The sequence below is a fragment of the Parasteatoda tepidariorum genome, chromosome 7, assembly GCF_043381705.1.
Source record: "Parasteatoda tepidariorum isolate YZ-2023 chromosome 7, CAS_Ptep_4.0, whole genome shotgun sequence".
In the NCBI taxonomy this organism is placed as follows: Eukaryota; Metazoa; Arthropoda; class Arachnida; order Araneae; family Theridiidae; genus Parasteatoda; species Parasteatoda tepidariorum.
The window spans coordinates 12958906-12976899 of NC_092210.1; the positions used below are offsets into that span (position 1 = coordinate 12958906).

At 29.1% G+C, this 17994-nt stretch overlaps 1 long non-coding RNA gene across 2 annotated transcripts in view; it reads right to left on the reverse strand.

Annotated features, from left to right (window-relative positions):
• The window catches only part of LOC139425984 (uncharacterized), a 41895-nt gene that overhangs the window by 15442 nt on the left and 8459 nt on the right, over positions 1-17994 (reverse strand). Inside the window, exon 3 of one of the 2 annotated variants that reach the window (XR_011637196.1) lies at positions 12259-12383. The exons of the other annotated variant lie outside the window; for it this stretch is intronic. This is a non-coding gene — a long non-coding RNA (uncharacterized lncRNA). Of the gene's footprint in view, positions 1-12258; positions 12384-17994 lie in introns of those variants that run through there. 2 annotated transcript variants of the gene reach the window in all.

Genomic DNA, 17994 nt, shown 5'->3' on the forward strand with positions numbered 1-17994 from the left:
CAAAATTACCAGAGTATGGCAAAATTTACTATGTTTTCTCCATGGGAACACCAAAAAGCTGAATAATTTTCACCAATGCGCTTTGGTGATGCTTTTGGTAAAATTAGCATTGAAATATTAATTTAACATGTGTGATGAAATTTGGCAATATGGACCATTTATTCAGTTAAATTTACTTTTCAGCTTTGTATTTATTATTAAATATGTGATAATAAGAAGTATAATTCAGAAAATCAGAATTTCCAGTACCCATATGAGGGGGAAAATCTACCTTCCTAGGGTTTAAATGCCGCATATTTTATTTTTCATTACAAAAGAATTGTTTATAATAGTTATAAAAAAAACAGAACTGTTATTGCTATACAGTACGCCTGTCTTACCAGAATTTGCTTTAACTTGTGATTGGTCTAACATAAGATTATCAGTCTTTACACCAAAGGGAATTTAATAACTTTTGACTCATTCTGCTTTTCAACGAGATTATTAAAAACTAAACGAAAGTAAAAAAGAAAAAAGCGACAAAAATTTAAGTTTAGTATATAAAAAATATCCCTTCTAAAAATACAAATACAATAAATATTTACATCTTTTATCTTAATATAAAATTCGTATTGTGCGAATTAGAAATATCTTATATAACTAATCTATTTTCATATATTCAGACATGGAGTTACATTTCCTACTACGATTCTTCGCAGAAAATTGCTTTTTGATGGCTTCTTTCATTAGAAAAAAAACCATTTTGCACAAATGCTCTCCTGAAAATCGTTTCGTTGATACATAGCTTTGGAAAAAAATTGACAAGTCTTACAGCGCTTTTAAATTATTAAAGCTATCCCTCTGTTTTGGATAAAAGATAGCACATTGTTGCAAGTAAATGCATAAGCATGTTCCTTTTATCGACTTTTAACGTCAAATAAATACGACGTCTCAGCTGAGTTTTATTGATTTATCAGTCTCTGTGATAAATTAATCAGTTAAAATTGGCCCGAAGCTTAAGCGCATTTAATGTAGAAATAAAGTAATTTTTCATATTTTATGAGTTTTTAAATATCAAAAAATCACAATATGTTTGACAATTTTTTAAACTAGTATGAATATATCCAAACAAATTGTACATTTATTGATTATAAATGTAAGCCATATACAATATTGTACGAAAATTTAAATGAAATAAAAAAAAATTAAAAATAATTGAATTATCTAAAATGGAGTTCATTTGGGAATGCTTATTGTAAAATTATATAAAATTATATTCAGGGATCCTTTTGATTTTCAGCGAACTTAAGTGTATAAGTTAACTCTGAAGCTCAGATGTCAAATGTCGTCATTCTATAGAGTACCTCGTTAAATTGCTGAATTTAATAATTTAAAATACTTCAACTGAATTGTCTAGCTATTTTATGAAATACCTAGTTACTCTATGAAATATGAATGTGAAATGGTTTTCACATTTTAACGATAACATATCTTAATTTCTCTCAATTCAGCACTTTAATGAATAAGTTACCTCATAAGCTATCAGATGTCGTTATTCTATAGAATACCTCGTTAAACTGCAGAATTTAATAATTTAATATGCTTCAACTGACTTATCTAGTTATTACATGGAATACCTAATTATTCTATGAAATAATGGATTCCACACTTTAACGATAACATATCTTAATTTCTCTCAGTTCAGTACTTTAGTGTATAAGTTATCTCTGAAGTTCAGATGTTGTTATTCTATAGAATACCTCGCTAAACTGCAGAATTTAATAATTTAATATACTTCAACTGGCTTATCTAGTTATTTCATGAAATACCTAGTTATTCTATGTAATAACGGATTTCACACTTTAACGATAACATATCTAAATCAAGTATTACAATAAAGCAATCAGCAAATTAGTAGACATAATCAATCATTATTTAATAATATAAATGATACGGAATTCGTTAAGAAAATGGAGGTCGTTAATGTACATAATAAAATGCTAAAAACACTTGATTCCATTCTTTAATGAAACAAATCTATTACCCTGCAGATTAACTGGGTAATGTGCACATGTACGGCTTTCGAGCTGCAGATTAGCTTTGATAATAAATCTTTTATCTCCCTTAACTTCTTTAATAAAAATAATAACAAGGAAAATCCAAAAGAATGTCTATAATACTTGATATTTTTGTGAAAGAAAAAAAATTGAAACAAGTGTTTTTTATACTCTCTAGTAACTTAACATTACTTCGAATGAATTTCTTGAATTTAAATTAGTGAAACTTTATACCTTAGAGGTTTCCCTAATCTAATTATAGCCTCTTATACAGACTTTAATTTGCAACTTAAGTGGAAAGCAAATTTGAGTTTTTATCAAATATTATGTTGAAAAATCCATTTCAAAAATCTCAATTCGTTTGAAGTACGTTATAAATAAAACTTCGTTTGGTTAATGATCTAGTTTTCAAATTATTATTTTGGCTGTTAACTTATTTATTTATTTAACTTATTTTGCACGAGATAGAATTAAGAAAATAAGTGTATTTAAGATCTTAACGAAATTAAATTTGCATAAAACAGCGCGAATTAAATCCAATATATTAATTCGTTGGTGAAGCGTTCTGCTATTATTAAAAAATAAATTAGGTTTTTAGCTCAACGTATTTTACTTGCTTCGGAAAAATTATTTTAATACACTGAAAAAAAGGTACGGTTGAAATTGTTCGAATACCGTAAAATTTTCTTTTTCTGACTTTATGCGATTACGATAAAGTATGGTAATTTCTAACGAAGGACTTTGTTAATGAATTTTGGTAAAACTAATCATAAGATATGGTTTTATTACCACGTTGTTGTAATTTATTTACGTCGCACTACAGCTACGCAATGGGCTATTGGCTACCGTCTCGGAAACATCCCTGAGGATGATCCGAAGACATACCATCACAATTTTGATCCTCTGCAAAGGGGATGGTACACCCGCTTCGATAGCCCGACGACCTACGCTTGATGTCGAGCACTTTACGGTAAAACAGTTTAACGAGGACCAATACCGCACACCCTCGGTCCTTCGTAGACTGATCCAAGTGGTCACCCACCCGCACACCGAACGCAGCCAGTGACGCTTGACTTCGGTGTTCTACTGGGAACCGCGTCTTAAGGATCAGCTCACTGCGGGACAAAAAATTATATTATGATACCTTAGAGCTGGCATTAAAACCATTTATTTGGTATTAAAACCATTTTAATTTTAAGTTTTGCATTTTTACTAAATGTATGATTAGGAAAACTATAATTAATTTTGAAAGCCTGGATATTTGGTAAACTGTTACCATGCGAACGAAAGAATTATCGAAATAATGGCTTAAATACCATACATTTTGGTTTTATTGGCCGAATCATGTTTTCAGTTATCAGAAATGTCATTACCATAGTACACTCAATTGTCACACAAATCACAAAATAATTTTCTACAAAAAAATTTTTTATGGTAAACTGCACTTATTTTGTAAGAAAAAATTCATGTGGATGGTTAACTTTGTAAATATTTACAAAAACATTAATTTTATAAAAAAAATATAATAATGTAATCCAAGAAGATACCTTTTATATTTTTAATGTATGGAAAATACCCACATTTACTTTTGCGGTACCTTTTTGAAGCTTTTTTCTTTAGCTTCGATGAAAAAAAGCTAATTTTGCTTGGATGAAAACTACGTATTAACCTATACTTATCCGATATAAAATAGAGTAAATGCGTTGATTTACACACTTAACTTTTATGTTTATAAATAACTAAGCTTAATTTGATGAGAATTTTTTTATGAAGGGACACATAACACACAAGAGGAAATAGCTCCCCAATTGTTGGTTTCTCTTTTTTGACCCCACTTTAACCTTTACTGTTACCCACATTTATGCAAACAAAATCTCTCTTCATATTATTTGTATTTTCTGAAGTTATCAGCAGATGGCCTAATAAGTCATAAGTGTGAAAATAATTTAACAATGGCGTTCAGAAATTAATGAAGTTTGTGATGCTTGTATACTTACAATGACCAAATAAATACGTAATTCATAATGATTTAATAAGAAGACGCATACAACTTAGTAAATAAATTAAATCATTATAATTTCCAATAATTTAATGTTTCACATTATATGTTCGAAAATTGGTGTTAGATATTTCGATGTTTGTAGCAATAAAGTTGAAAGAAGTAATTAATTTATGTTAACAAATGAAATGCAATCAGCTTTCAACTCAAAAATTTTTTTTAAGGAAAAACAAAACCAGACTTATTACAGAAAACTGTAACTTATTTCTAAACAAAAATCTATAGAAAACAAAAGAAATATTTAGTTGAAACAAAGCATCTGAAAAAGAATAGAAAGAGACAAAGGGGAAAAAAACCGTTAAGTGCAAAAAGCAGAATAGTTTGCCCCAATGCATCTCAGTGCAAGGGAAAATATTGGCTGTTTGTTTGGTAAACGACGAAGCAATGCTATTACTCTTCTATGATTAAAACAAAGTGACTTTTGTTTCCTTTCAAGTGACAATAAAATACGTAAAAAATACCAAACTTCTGTCAATAGTGTTGCTTTCTAAGCTTACGTTCATTTTTATTTACGTTGCTTTTTGCTTTTATTGGAACTTTATTACATTACGTTCGATATTTTTTTTAAGAATTCATGATTTCTTGAAACAATTTATGGGATGCTTGATAGAATTAGAAAGAACTTTGACCAAGTAAAATTCTGAAAAGTTTTGGAATGCAATTTCAAAGCTTAATTTTCCATATAATGCATATAGATACTGAATATATAGCTACAGAACGGTTCACAATATAAAGTAGGAATTGTAAATGGTTAAACATTTAAACATATATTTTAACATGACACAGTAGAAACAAACATTACGATGTTTTTAGGGTATAAAAAACTATTCTGGGTCAAATCAAGCGTCATAGATTAATGTTCTAACTTAACACTTAGAATAAAAAATTGTTAAAACTACAAAATTTACTACATGTCTGGATATATGCGAAATACTTTGGTACTGACTTTGGTAAAATGAACAATAAAAGATGGTTTCATAATGTAATAAAAGTTGAGGAATGTGGCATCAGTTAAGTTTATTTTTCAATTTTTTATTTTACACTAAATGCGTTGTAATTATAACTTTCATTTTGAAAACCAGAATTTCCGTTAAACCGTTACCATATGAACAGAAAAATTATCATATAAATAATTAAAATACAGTATATTTTGGTTTTTAATACTGGAATTATGGTTTTCTTTTTACCAGAAATGGCATTACCATAATGCATGTCAACTATATCAGAATTTCTTTCTCCATGCCATGCAACAGAGTTGATTTCCTAATTGAATTGGTAATTGGCTAACAAATTTTGTTAAATAACTAACATGACAATATTTTCCATTATCTGCTTTTTTATTGCTAGTTTCCAAATATTTTGTCCAACTATGGTTTAATTTTTAATTAGTGGCATAACACGAAGTAATTTTCTCAAATTTAAGAAATTGTATAAATTTATTTATTCAATATTAAGGACGTTTCGTTTACAACTAGAAAAAAAAAATTGAGACAAGAAAGGAAAAATAGAAGAAAAAATTAAAATATTTTTTTTTAAAAAACATGAAACAAAAATATAATCTGGCAATATTCTTTTCATTATAAAGTTAAGTTAGAAATATTTAAAAGCAATCGATGAACACATTAAGCAAACATTAAGTTTTACACATTAAGCAAAGCGTGCATTAAGTAAATTCATTAAATTAGAAATTTTTTAAAAAAGGTTTTTTGATTAAGAAGTTTAAAAGTTGTTCATTTGTTCCATGCAAAGCTTTTCCGATTACAATAAATTTTTTATTACTTGTTTATATTGTAGGCTTATATTATTTTCGTTATAAAAAATTAATTTGATGCATTTTCTTATATCGATCCAAATAATTTATACAACAGTTTTATAAATTCAAATCATGATCTTAATTGTCAAATTGATCTTGATAAAAGCGAAAATACCAAACAATGTATGAACTTCTGCACAAAATATTTGGGAAAACTTTTCACCCTCTTACCTGTCCTATCCATCATCTGTTAGTGACATTGATGGATCTCAGAAATATTCCTTATGTGGAGCACATTATTACTTTTTATTATTATCGATCTACTGAGTTATAGCTCTACTGATTGATATTTTAAATGTTTTTCTTAATTTTCAAATACCACGAAAAAAACTTTATACGAATTATTTAATTTTGCCAATTAAAACTAATCCTTACATAAAACTCAACTTTAGACACAGGGTCCAATTTATTGGCAACATTTGGTTCAATTTTATAACTCTAAGAAATGATATTTTATAAACTTTTTTTTTATTTTTATGATTTCAGAAAACTGTTGCCTATAAATAAATTTAATTGATTTAACTCACAATAGTCGGAATTTTTAATTGCAGCTAGACATATAAGAAACATAAAATATTTTATACCACTATTCTTATGGGCAGTTCTATGGCATATAGTGAGTTTTGTGTGAGTATAGTGAGCTGACCAAAGTATGTGAGTTGACCATTGAACGTAATGAGTTTTGTGCAAGTACAGTGAGTTGACCAAAATAACTGACTCCATAAAACTAGCATACAATGTGCAAAAGTGCTAAAAATTAAAATTTACCATTTAGGCAGTAATCTGTATGCATAAAAATAAATGTCTGTCTGACCTGCCTTTTATAGAATCTTAAATCATCTGATCGAGAGCTGTAAAATTTGGCCTACTGATAGTTAGAAGCACCGAGAAGATTGAAACATTATACATTAAAGCATTCTATAACGATAATCATACGCATGGGATGAGCGAAAATTGTATTTTCTTAACATTACGCATTGTTGCAATTTAAATTTGCAAACTATTCTTATTTTAGTTCACAGCTCCAATGAATACAAATTTAGGTTTACCAAAAGTTTATAACACGTTTTTAAGAATTATATAGCTTTGGTGTTTTATATTAGGTGATTACAAAAAAACTGTAACTACAAATGCTTTCCGAAAAAGAAGAGCTAAACGTGTTCAGAAACATCCGAGCAACAGGAGGAAAAAAGACTGGTAGCTAATCGGTTAGTATACATTGACATATTATGTTCCTCGGAAATTTCCTAACAACTAGAAACTGATCGATATTTTCCCCAAAATCATATATCAAAATATTTAAAGCTTTTTTTTTGAAAAAAAAAATGAAATAATAGCATGAGTTCTACTCATCCAGAAAACATCAGGATGAAAAATTTTAATGGCACATAACACTTAACATCTGAGGCACCAATTAGGAAAAAAGTTTAAATAAACAAAGCATGCGAAACCTCGCATTTTATTACTTTCAATTCTGAAAAAAATCACGTTTAAGATATATATGAGATGAAATTAATTTCAAATAATTTATCATTATAATTGTAATACAGCTAGTAAATTGTTTTTCTTGAAAAATACCCACAAAATGCAGAAACTTTGAATTTTTTACTAGGAACAATAGAACTTTAATTTTATCCTTTGAAATTTTTTAAATAACCGTCGCTGAACAGCCGACCCAATTTTATGTGTTTACGACTACTACGAGTAATGTTCAACTCCGTAGCCTCGTAATTTTGAACTCAATCCGGAAGACAAGAGAGCTCCTGGATCGAGTATTGGGAGAAATTTGCCTTCGTGGAGGACTTTTAGATGGAGCTAACCCGCATTTGCGCTACCTGGAGAGGAAGACCACGAGTACCTCCCACGCTTAGCCAGCAACGGGACTTCAATACATGATCCCTCTACCACTCAGAATATTTCGCGTCAGCACTGTGGTCGGTGCAAGCCGGCTGCCGAATTCGTTTCGCCGCATTGGAAGGCGATCGCTCTATCCCCTGAGCCATCGCGGCTCAATCTTTTGAATTTATCCTTTTAAAACTAAAATATTAAAGTTTCCAATTAAATGAAAAAGTGTTGAAGCATCTTTTTTAGTTAATAATGTTCATCATCTGCTGAATTAATTAAATTGTGAACTGAATTATATATTATACAGTACGGTAATTTTAGCTGATTTGAACAATTCAGCTAAAATTGAACTACTGTATATTAATGGCATTTATGAATTTAAAAAAATTCTGCCTCATAAAACCAAAATATATGGCAATTAGATCCTTCATCATTTGTAATCTTTCCATTGATATGGTATTGGTTTACAAGGAATACTGGCTTTCAAAATTACAGCTCTTATTGCCACTCATTTAGTTAAAAATACAAAATTATAAAATAAATTTAAACAAATAAATAGTTTTTATACCATGCTTTGAGGTATATTGATAAAATTACAAAATGTTACCATATTTACCAAATTTTATCACTTATTTTAAAACCATAATTTATTGTGAATTTTATGAAAATCATTAAATTATCAAAATCAATCATCAGTGCTTCGTAAAAAAATTTTTAGTGCCCCATAGATCCATTAATTTATTAATTTGAAACTTTGAAATGTTAACTCGCTCTATTTAATTGAAACTGTAACATGTTTTTCTGTAAAAAATATTTCTTCTAAATATTTCATCAATAATTTGATTTTATTGCAAGTTATAAAATTGATCTGAACGAAGATATCTCCGGGAGTTCATCAATATTTTTAAAATACATTATAAAATTTATATACTTTTTAGTACTATTGAATAAAAAAAGTTATTTTACATGGTACGGCGTAATAAAGCCTTGAATTATTTTATAAAAAAATACTTTTGTTGCGACTGAGATTTTCTACCAAAGATAAAAATTGATTGGCTAATGTTTAATTCTCAGTATTATCCAATATTTTAACCTATAAAATATATTTTTAAGAACGTCTTATTATTTATCTAGAATAGAAATTTTAATTACAGCTATAAATGACTTACTACATTTCGGTAGTTTTGATCATACATTTTTTCTTAATGTAGGCTTTGTTAATTTATGAACTTAATAGTTACTTCGAAATTATTTAGTTTATGATAAAATTGAAACNACGTATTATTATTTATCTAGAATAGAAATTTTAATTACAGCTATAAATGACTTACTACATTTCGGTAGTTTTGATCATACATTTTTTCTTAATATAGGCTTTGTTAATTTATGAACTTAATAGTTACTTCAAAATTATTTAGTTTATTATCAATTTAGTATATGGTTTCATTATTTAGTTATGGAATAAATTTAGTATATGGTTTCAGTATTTAGTTATGGAATAAATTTAGTATAGGGTTTCAGTATTTAGTTATGGATTAAATTTAGTATATGGTTTCAGTATTTAGTTATGGAATAAATTTAGTATACGGTTTCAGTATTTAGTTATGGAATAAATTTAGTATATGGTTTCAGTATTTAGTTATGGAATAAATTTAGTATATAGTTTCAGTACATACCCAGAAAGCATGTAACCTTACGGCAACCTTGTATCGGAATTTTCTTTTTATTGTCAAGAAAGTGTTTGTGCTAAAAACCTTTTTTTTTTCATTAAAGCAAAACTATTGCAATTTGAAACCTTTCATCCTAAAAAGATTAAAAATTATTTTCTAAAACTTTTTTTAAAAAATATTGTCACTTGAGCGAAATAGCCACATAGATCCATAATGACGTTTTAGCTGACGTTTCACTAGCGAGAGGATCAAATTGCATTGTCCATTTAAATTTCACGACAAGGTGGATTTTAGCTGAACATACAAGATAATGCGAAAAGAAACCTTATAATGACCTAGATTTACGGTTATTTTAATCTTAAGACTAGCTTTATTCTAGGATTTTTTTTTATGCTTGAAAGCCTTAAGACAACCTCGATTTAAGGATTTTATGTAGAAAGTTGCTCTCCAAGGTTTTGGATTAGGGTAATTTGCGTAGAATAGAGCAGATTGCCACAGATCTCCTTTTAAGATTTGAAGGTTTACACGTAAACGGCGTAAAAACCTTTTTAGGTTTACATTAAAAGGTTTTTACTGAGTGAAAATAAACCTTATTTTGCTATCTGGGATAGAACCTACATGAAGAGAAAATTAACCCCACTGAGCCATTGCTTTTGAGATTGCTTTCTTGGGATATGTGGGAAATGTACTAACAATCTCTCTAAATGAAGATATACGTATTTCAAAAACGTAATGGGAAGCTCTAAAGTAATCACAGATAAAAGTAATCTTATCAGGAAAAGTTTTGAGAAAACAATACAAATATTGTGTACGAAATTCCTTCAAACTTCGTTTTGTTTTTCGCAGTTGGATGAGTCTTTTTCAATGTTTTATTACGAAAAAATATATTTATTTAGCGTTGCTTTCTCGCTTCCGATTTCTAATAAGATGAATGCGTTGCAAATACGGTTAAACAGTGTATCAACGAAAGCGCAGTACTGATCTTCCAACAATAAATTTCTTTAACCTTTAGCCGCAGAATTTATATTATACATATTTTTCTTACTTATGTCATTATTTCGTAGTAGGTCAAATAAATGAAAAATATTATATTTAGCTTTTTAAAAATTTATGGTCATCAACTATATCACGAAGCAGCTGTGTTGTTTACTGAGGTAAAGACAAAGTCTTTCTAGCACGGCTAACTTCTATATGATCAATTTTCAAATTTGCCCTTATTTGCAGTTATTTAGATTTAACAGAAACAGGTATTCAGCATTAAAAATTATTTAATGCACAGAATTAATTATTAATAAATTATATATTATGAGAAAAAAATTCAAACTTTAGATTTTAGTATAAATATAATTCCGATAATCTGACAAATATTTCAACAACTATTAAACTGTTTTTCTTATCAAAATTAAATATCGAAATATCAATACAATAATAGGAGCATATAATAGGAGCACAGGTCTTATCTGCGTAATAGGGTTAAAAGTTGCAGGCTCGCTTTCAGTCAATGAGTTTTTTCTTTCTGTCCTCCTGGTATTTTAGAGCTAATTTTGTTTTTATGTTATGGTTTTTATGGTGCATTTAAAAAAAAGATTATTGCAGTTATACCTTTATCTTTAGACTTCTCACGAAGATTGTAGAGGGCTATTAATAAATTTTAATTAAAAAAATCATGCATTCTTGTCATATTTGAAAAGAAAAGTGCATTCCTGCCAAGGAAAAAATACCTAGCTAATTAAATACCCGGAGTAGCTCTCTCAGTACAGAATACATGTAATAAAAATTCAACATTTAAACAAAATACAAAAATGAACAAAACTTGTAATTTAAATTTAATTATTCCCGCCGTTTCAGGCATGCATTCGCCTGTCTAGTATTCTAACTAGCCTTAGGCACACAAGACTCAAGATTAAATACATTAAAAAATAAAACGAATTTTTTAAGAAACTCAATAAAAACCTAAATTGTCTTTTATTTTAATTAAACTAATGTTTAGTTTAAGGACGCTGACCATAAAAAAAAATTATTTTTTTTGTCAAATAAGGAATTCCTAGGGCTCGATGGATTTGAGTTTCTTTAACAACTTCAGAGAAAAAATATTTTCTTGTAATTTAAGGAAATGAAACCAGACTCTTTCCGCATTAAATGATGGCAAAGTAAATTTTAAATATCAAACTTTTTCCTGTGGGTATCATTCGTTTTATTTTGCAGGGAAAAAAAAACTATCATTTCATACTACTTGTTCTTAATTGTTTTATTAACTTAATTTCAGTTTAATTAAGTTGAAAAGGAAATGTACCTAAAAATGTATTGTTTCAAGGAAAAGTTACAGCAAGCATAAAAAAAATCGCTTTCTGACTTAAATAAAATTATCTACAACCTTTGTTTAATTACGCTAATTTACCTATGGTAATTTGCCATTAACTACGCTAATTTGCTTATAACATTTCTAGTGCATAAGGATTGACTCATTTAATTCACGATATGCTTGAGTTTTGCCCAATTTGTATTATAAAGTATTTCCGATGTAATCCGTAAAATTAAGACGTATTTCTTATATTCCGAAGATCCGTATAAAGCATAAAATGAAGACGATTGTCAGCTGATAGCTCAGGATTTTTAAAATTCTAGCAATGTTTTGAACATTTGTTGAGCCACTTTTTGACCGATGGATTTGTTTATCTTTTTTTGTGATGTGTATTATTACTATATATCAACCCAAATGAAAATTTAAAAGATGAAGTCTGAAACTTACTTGAAGAAGATAGGAGGAGGCAAGATAGTATTGAGTAGGAGATTTGAGTAGTAGAGGAGGAGATTTGAAGAGGCAAGATAGTATTTTGTTAGTATTTTATTTGTTATTTTGTAATATGGATGGGAGAAGACATAGGACATGGGTGCTTGAAAAAAGAGAGTTGACGCCTTACGTGCCAACAAGCGTGAAGAGGACAGGTAGGTAGGCAGTGCTAAAAGAAAAAAAAATACAACAGTCTATTTTAACCCTTTACAGGATGCTAAATATACATATAGTATTTATGGAGGTCAGAATTGAATATTGCTGAATCAACAGATTGGGAAAGATAACAAGGAAAAAAAGTTAAAAAAACAAATTAAAAAAAAAACCCGTTGTTCCTAAACACTAGTCGTAAAATGTCATTTTTAAAACTACTATACTCATACTATACTTATACTATATACTATACTCATACTATACTTATACTATATACTATACTCATATTATACTTATACTATATACTATACTCATACTATACTCATACTATACTTATACTATATACTATACTCATACTGTACTTATACTATATACTATACTCATACTATACTTATACTATATACTATGCTCATACTATACTTATACTATATAATATACTCATACTATATACTATACTATACTTATGCTATATACTATACTCATACTATACTTATACTACATACTATACTCATATTATACTTATACTATATATTATACTTATACTATATACTATACTCATACTATACTTATACTTACCTACTATACTTATACAATGCCTATCCATTTATTTTATCTCTATTATTCAATACCATACAATCAATACCATACAATCAATATCATAGATAGCTGTATAATATTGATTTTAATGCCAGAAATAACGTTTATAACAAAGCCCAACAAGGTTTTTTTATATGATTAACAAATAAATCATGCAAGCTTGAAACAATGTTAAATTTAACTATGCTAGTTTACGCCCTACGAAGTTTGCATTAAGCTTGCATTTTTATTGAGATTGAATCAGCCTTTATAAAATAATTCTAGAAAAACCTTCTGAAATCGAAAATCAATCATCATTCGCCAAAAAAAGTAGAAACCAAGGTATAAATTCACTTTCTCAAGGTCTATTTTAGATTTCATGGTAATCACTAAAACAAGGTCTAACACCTTAAAAGTGAAGGTTAGCTTGATCAATATGTTTTCAACACAAACATTTGAGAGCTTGGACAAAGCTAGCATGAAAAAAAGGCTAAAACAAGGTTTACAATACCTGTTAATAAAAGCTAAAAAAAATAGTGCGTGTAGTCCTTCCGCGCGGAAGAAGTTAAACTTCGTAACCTGCGACGTTAATTGTAGAAGAATCAGCAGTTTGTAAACGATTTTAAACTAACTTCCCGACTAGCTACAGACTTCAAATTTGGCACATAGTTCAGAATTGGATGACAATGCATGAAAATAAAGAGAAAAAANGAAAAAAAATGAAAATACGTTTGATGTAAGGTTGTCTGCTATTTGGTATAGTTTTTGGTTTTGGTGGCTAAGGGCTGACATACGACTGCAACGGAATAAAAGTTTTGGTGGCTGCAAGTAGTCAATTGACTTCTAAGTGTTAAAAAGCAACTTTGATTGCTCTCAATCATTAATATTCTGTTACCTGATTATTTTTGTGTATAGTTAGAATTATTCATCAATGTTTAAGATGACTGTTTGTAGTTTAACTGTTTGTGGTTACGTAGTTTAAAAATTATAACTTCTTAAAAAAAACGAACAAAAATAACTAAACCCGAACATGCCGATTTTTTTGTTTTAAACAATAGTGAAACATACGAAAACTGAAGTTACTTAAAATTCTAAAAGTTTTGAGAAACAGGTTCTTACAACGGACATAAAAGAAGTTAGTTTCTCGTTCTGAAGCTTTAAAGTTTTAAAGAAGTCCAGCTTTTTATATACTCAACAAAAGAATTTTTTTCACAATTTAGTTAAGCGGGTAAGTCTAGTTTTATAGTTGAAAGCTAAAAAAAAACATACCATTATTTCTCCTAAAGTGTACCATGTAAAGACGAAAGACATTTTCTTTTTTTATTTGTTTACTTTCAAAGATAGTATTAATAATGATTTCTGGTCTTTAAAGAAGTATATAATATTTTTTAGACTCTCAAGCAGCATCTTTGCACCATAAATCAAAATCGCTATGCCGCAATAATAATTTCTTTCGAAAATATTAAAAATACAAAACTTTGATACAATTTTTTATTACTAACACAGTCTGATCTCCAGAATTTTTGGTAAACCATACCATATGAGCTGAAACCTTATTATATGAATGGTTTGAATACCATATATTTGGTTTCATTACCAGAATTGTGGTTTTCTTACCAGTTTAAAAAAGGTTTTGGTGGACTTTTTAACCTGAAACGTTTTTAAACTCCACTATATAGTACGGTAATTTTTTCAGAATTCTTTTCTTTGTGAGGATATACTGGTTTTAATATATATTTTTATAAACTTGATACCTTGATTGTTTCTCACAGTAATCAAAAGAATTCAATGTTGAAGAATCCAAAACGGTAGCCTTTTTCTATTTATTTTTGTCCAAAAATACTATAATAATTTTTATTCGAGATTTTCTGTTATTAGTTTTTACGGAGCAAGTAATACCAAGGTCTGGTGAATGAAGTACACTTGTAAATGAATCTCACATCTTCTTTTGAATTTGTAAATTGATAAGAGATTTTGCTTTCGATTTTATCTAGGAAATAGCCAGTTTGTATCATGGAATTCAGTAAATGGAGGATGTTCATTGTATCGAGATAGTTTCCTACTGGCAATGGATTTAACACTTTTCCATGTTGCATGTTTTGTCGGAAAGCTTGTTCCAGAAGCTTTTTTAAATGCATAAAATTCTATAAATTGCAATTTATTTAGTTATGTAAATGAACCTTGAAATGAAAATTAGTTATGTAAATGAAATTAATCAACTTTCAAATCTTCTCGTACTTTGACAAACAAAAAGGTTTTGATAGTTTTGTTCTCGCTTTCCATGTCAATAATTGGTCAAGTTTTAAATATTAATTTGCGATTCCATCAAATATTAATTTGCAATTCTTACAGTGCACAGGCTTTGGTCAAGTTTTTAACTCAAGGTGGTTTAACAGTTAAATCATTTATTTTTGAAAAAAGTCATAACCAGTGATGTGAAATGAATAATAATGAAGTGAATTATATTGAAAAGGAAGTGATGAGAATAAGCGGTTTTATTGTGAATTCACTTGTTTAAAGTGGAAAAACTGGTGAATATAAGTGGTTCAAAAATAAGTGGCTTCATAGTGAAACCACCTATTCTTCAAAAATACATAAATTTTAAAAATGCTATAGTTATTTCATAAATAGTAAGATCACATATGTTCAAAATAAGGTTCCAAAAGCATATATTGAGGATGATAATTATAAAATGTAGCCTAGAGATCTAAATCGAACTTTTTAAATTTATTAAAACATGAGATTTTTAAAGAAGTCAATAATTCATCGCCAACAAGCTCAGTTTCTACGCATCGTTTTATAATAAATATGTTTAAATGAAAGCAATATAATGAGTTTGAAAGAAAACATTAAAATAATATTTTAAGAAAAACAAAAAAAATCAATAAGGACTAGTTTATAGCTCTTATGAAATAAACTAGGCGTAAAACTAGTCTGAAAGAAACAGATTTCTTTCGCAACAATTTAGTAAAGAAAGAAGGCATTTCTTTTTAATACAAAGCACAAGTAAACGTTAAAAATAACGATATCCACTTCAATTAATCTAAGTGCCGTTTTACACTGAAAAACACTCCAGAAATATTGAATCAAGATTCAAGTAAAGAGGAAAAATACACTTATACTTTCCGGCGGTGTACACTTCAATTGAAAACTCTCTGAATTGAAAAAAAAATCTTAAAGTTGTAATTAAAAAGCTATTTTAGTTATATTTCTCAATGACTGTAAAAATATTTTTCTCTCAATACTTATGAATATAAAGCACTTTTATTCTAAAACTAATTCAGTTATTTTGTAATGTTAAGGAAAATGGGAACCTTTTTTTTCCTTTTCAATTAAATCGAATCAAATAGGAAATACAGAAGGCACTAATTCTGCAAAAAAATTGATTCAGTGTTGAACCGAATTTTCTTAATTGACACTTTAGAGGAGTAATTTAGGTAGAAATAGGCGGAGAGATAGTTCAAGCTCCGAAAACTTGTTCAAAAATAAACTGGTAGGAAAGTTGAATTTTTGGCGGAAAATTTTTAGCCGTCTGTCGTATTGTATAATGCGCCAAAAAATAATAATAATTTTTTTTCAATAGTGGGCACTTGGGGTTTGTCCCATTGGCCACAGAAATGAACTGCTACTCTCTTTTCGTTACCCAGTGGGCACCTGTAGCGAAGCCACGGCGGTGGAGCAGCGTCACCAACGTCACACAACCACAAACCCGTTTATAGGGCGGATCACATTCAGTCAAAGAGGAAAGGACATAGAACACAGAGAGAGAATGAAACATCCATGCCCTGAGCAGGATTCGAACACGCGGCCAATTGCTCTGCAGTCAGACACGCTAACCACTCGGCCACCTGGTCAGCTTATAATAATAAAATAATAAATAAAAATACGGACCTCCTGAGTAACTTTTGATCCAGTGATCGGATCGTCACGGTGACCTTAAAATAGGCTAATTAATTAGTGAAGACGATATTATGAGTTACGAATTCAGACACGAAAACGTATTTTCTCTTGACAAACGTACTTTTTTTCCGACGCCTTCAGATTTTTGATCCACAAAATATGGGAGTAGTTGCAATCTGGGAAATATGGTCCTTATAGTTTGGTCAGAAGAGCGGTCCAAAGTTTGGACCCATTAATGTTAATTTTACTTTTTGCTTATTTCACCATATCTCAAGAGCTTTTTAAGCGATTTGGAAAAAAAATTCACACAAATATAAAACTCGTTTATCAAAAGATAATTCAGTACGAAATATAAATTTTTGTAAATATTTATTATTTTTTTTATTTCTTTTAATATTAATAAAAAAATTGAATTGCAAGGCATGCAGTTTCTTACATCATTTTAAAGAATGCAAATTTAAATGGCGAAATATAAAATTTGTGCGAAATCAGTCAAATATTTCCCAAGATATCAAATTTAAAAATTACAACTTTCTCAAAATTCGCTTTTCATTGCACAATTCAATCAATTTTGCTCAAATTTTGCCATTTAAAATTACACTCATGTCCATAAATTAAGGATAATTCAGAATCACACGGAAATCAATCTCTAAAATTAAAATTTCACCTGTAGAATTATCACACACCTCCTGAAGAAGAATATGCAAATTACAGGAAACCGCTAGATGACGCTGGTAGTACGTCACAATGAAGAGAGTGTAAGAGAGGGGTATATAAGGAATGGTGGCAAAGAAGTAAAATTGTTCACAAGCGCTTTAAAAACCTTTCAGTGCAATAACCGCATAGTTATGGCACAAAGGAAGCATTTGGATGATTTTTTACATGGTAGAATCATCGGACGACTGGAATGTGGACGTACCCAGCTGCAAGTATCCGAGGAACTTGGAATCGCCCAGAGTGTCATCTCCAGGCTTTGGCAACGATTCCAAGATGATGGTAATGTGAGTAGACGTTACAGCACAGGTCGCCCCCGAGTTACAACGCCGAATGAAGACCGGTATTTGGCAGTTACTGCCAAAAGAAACAGACGGAGCACAGCATCAGACCTGTCTCGTCAGCTCTCTTCAGCTACCGGTACGACAGTTTCAAGG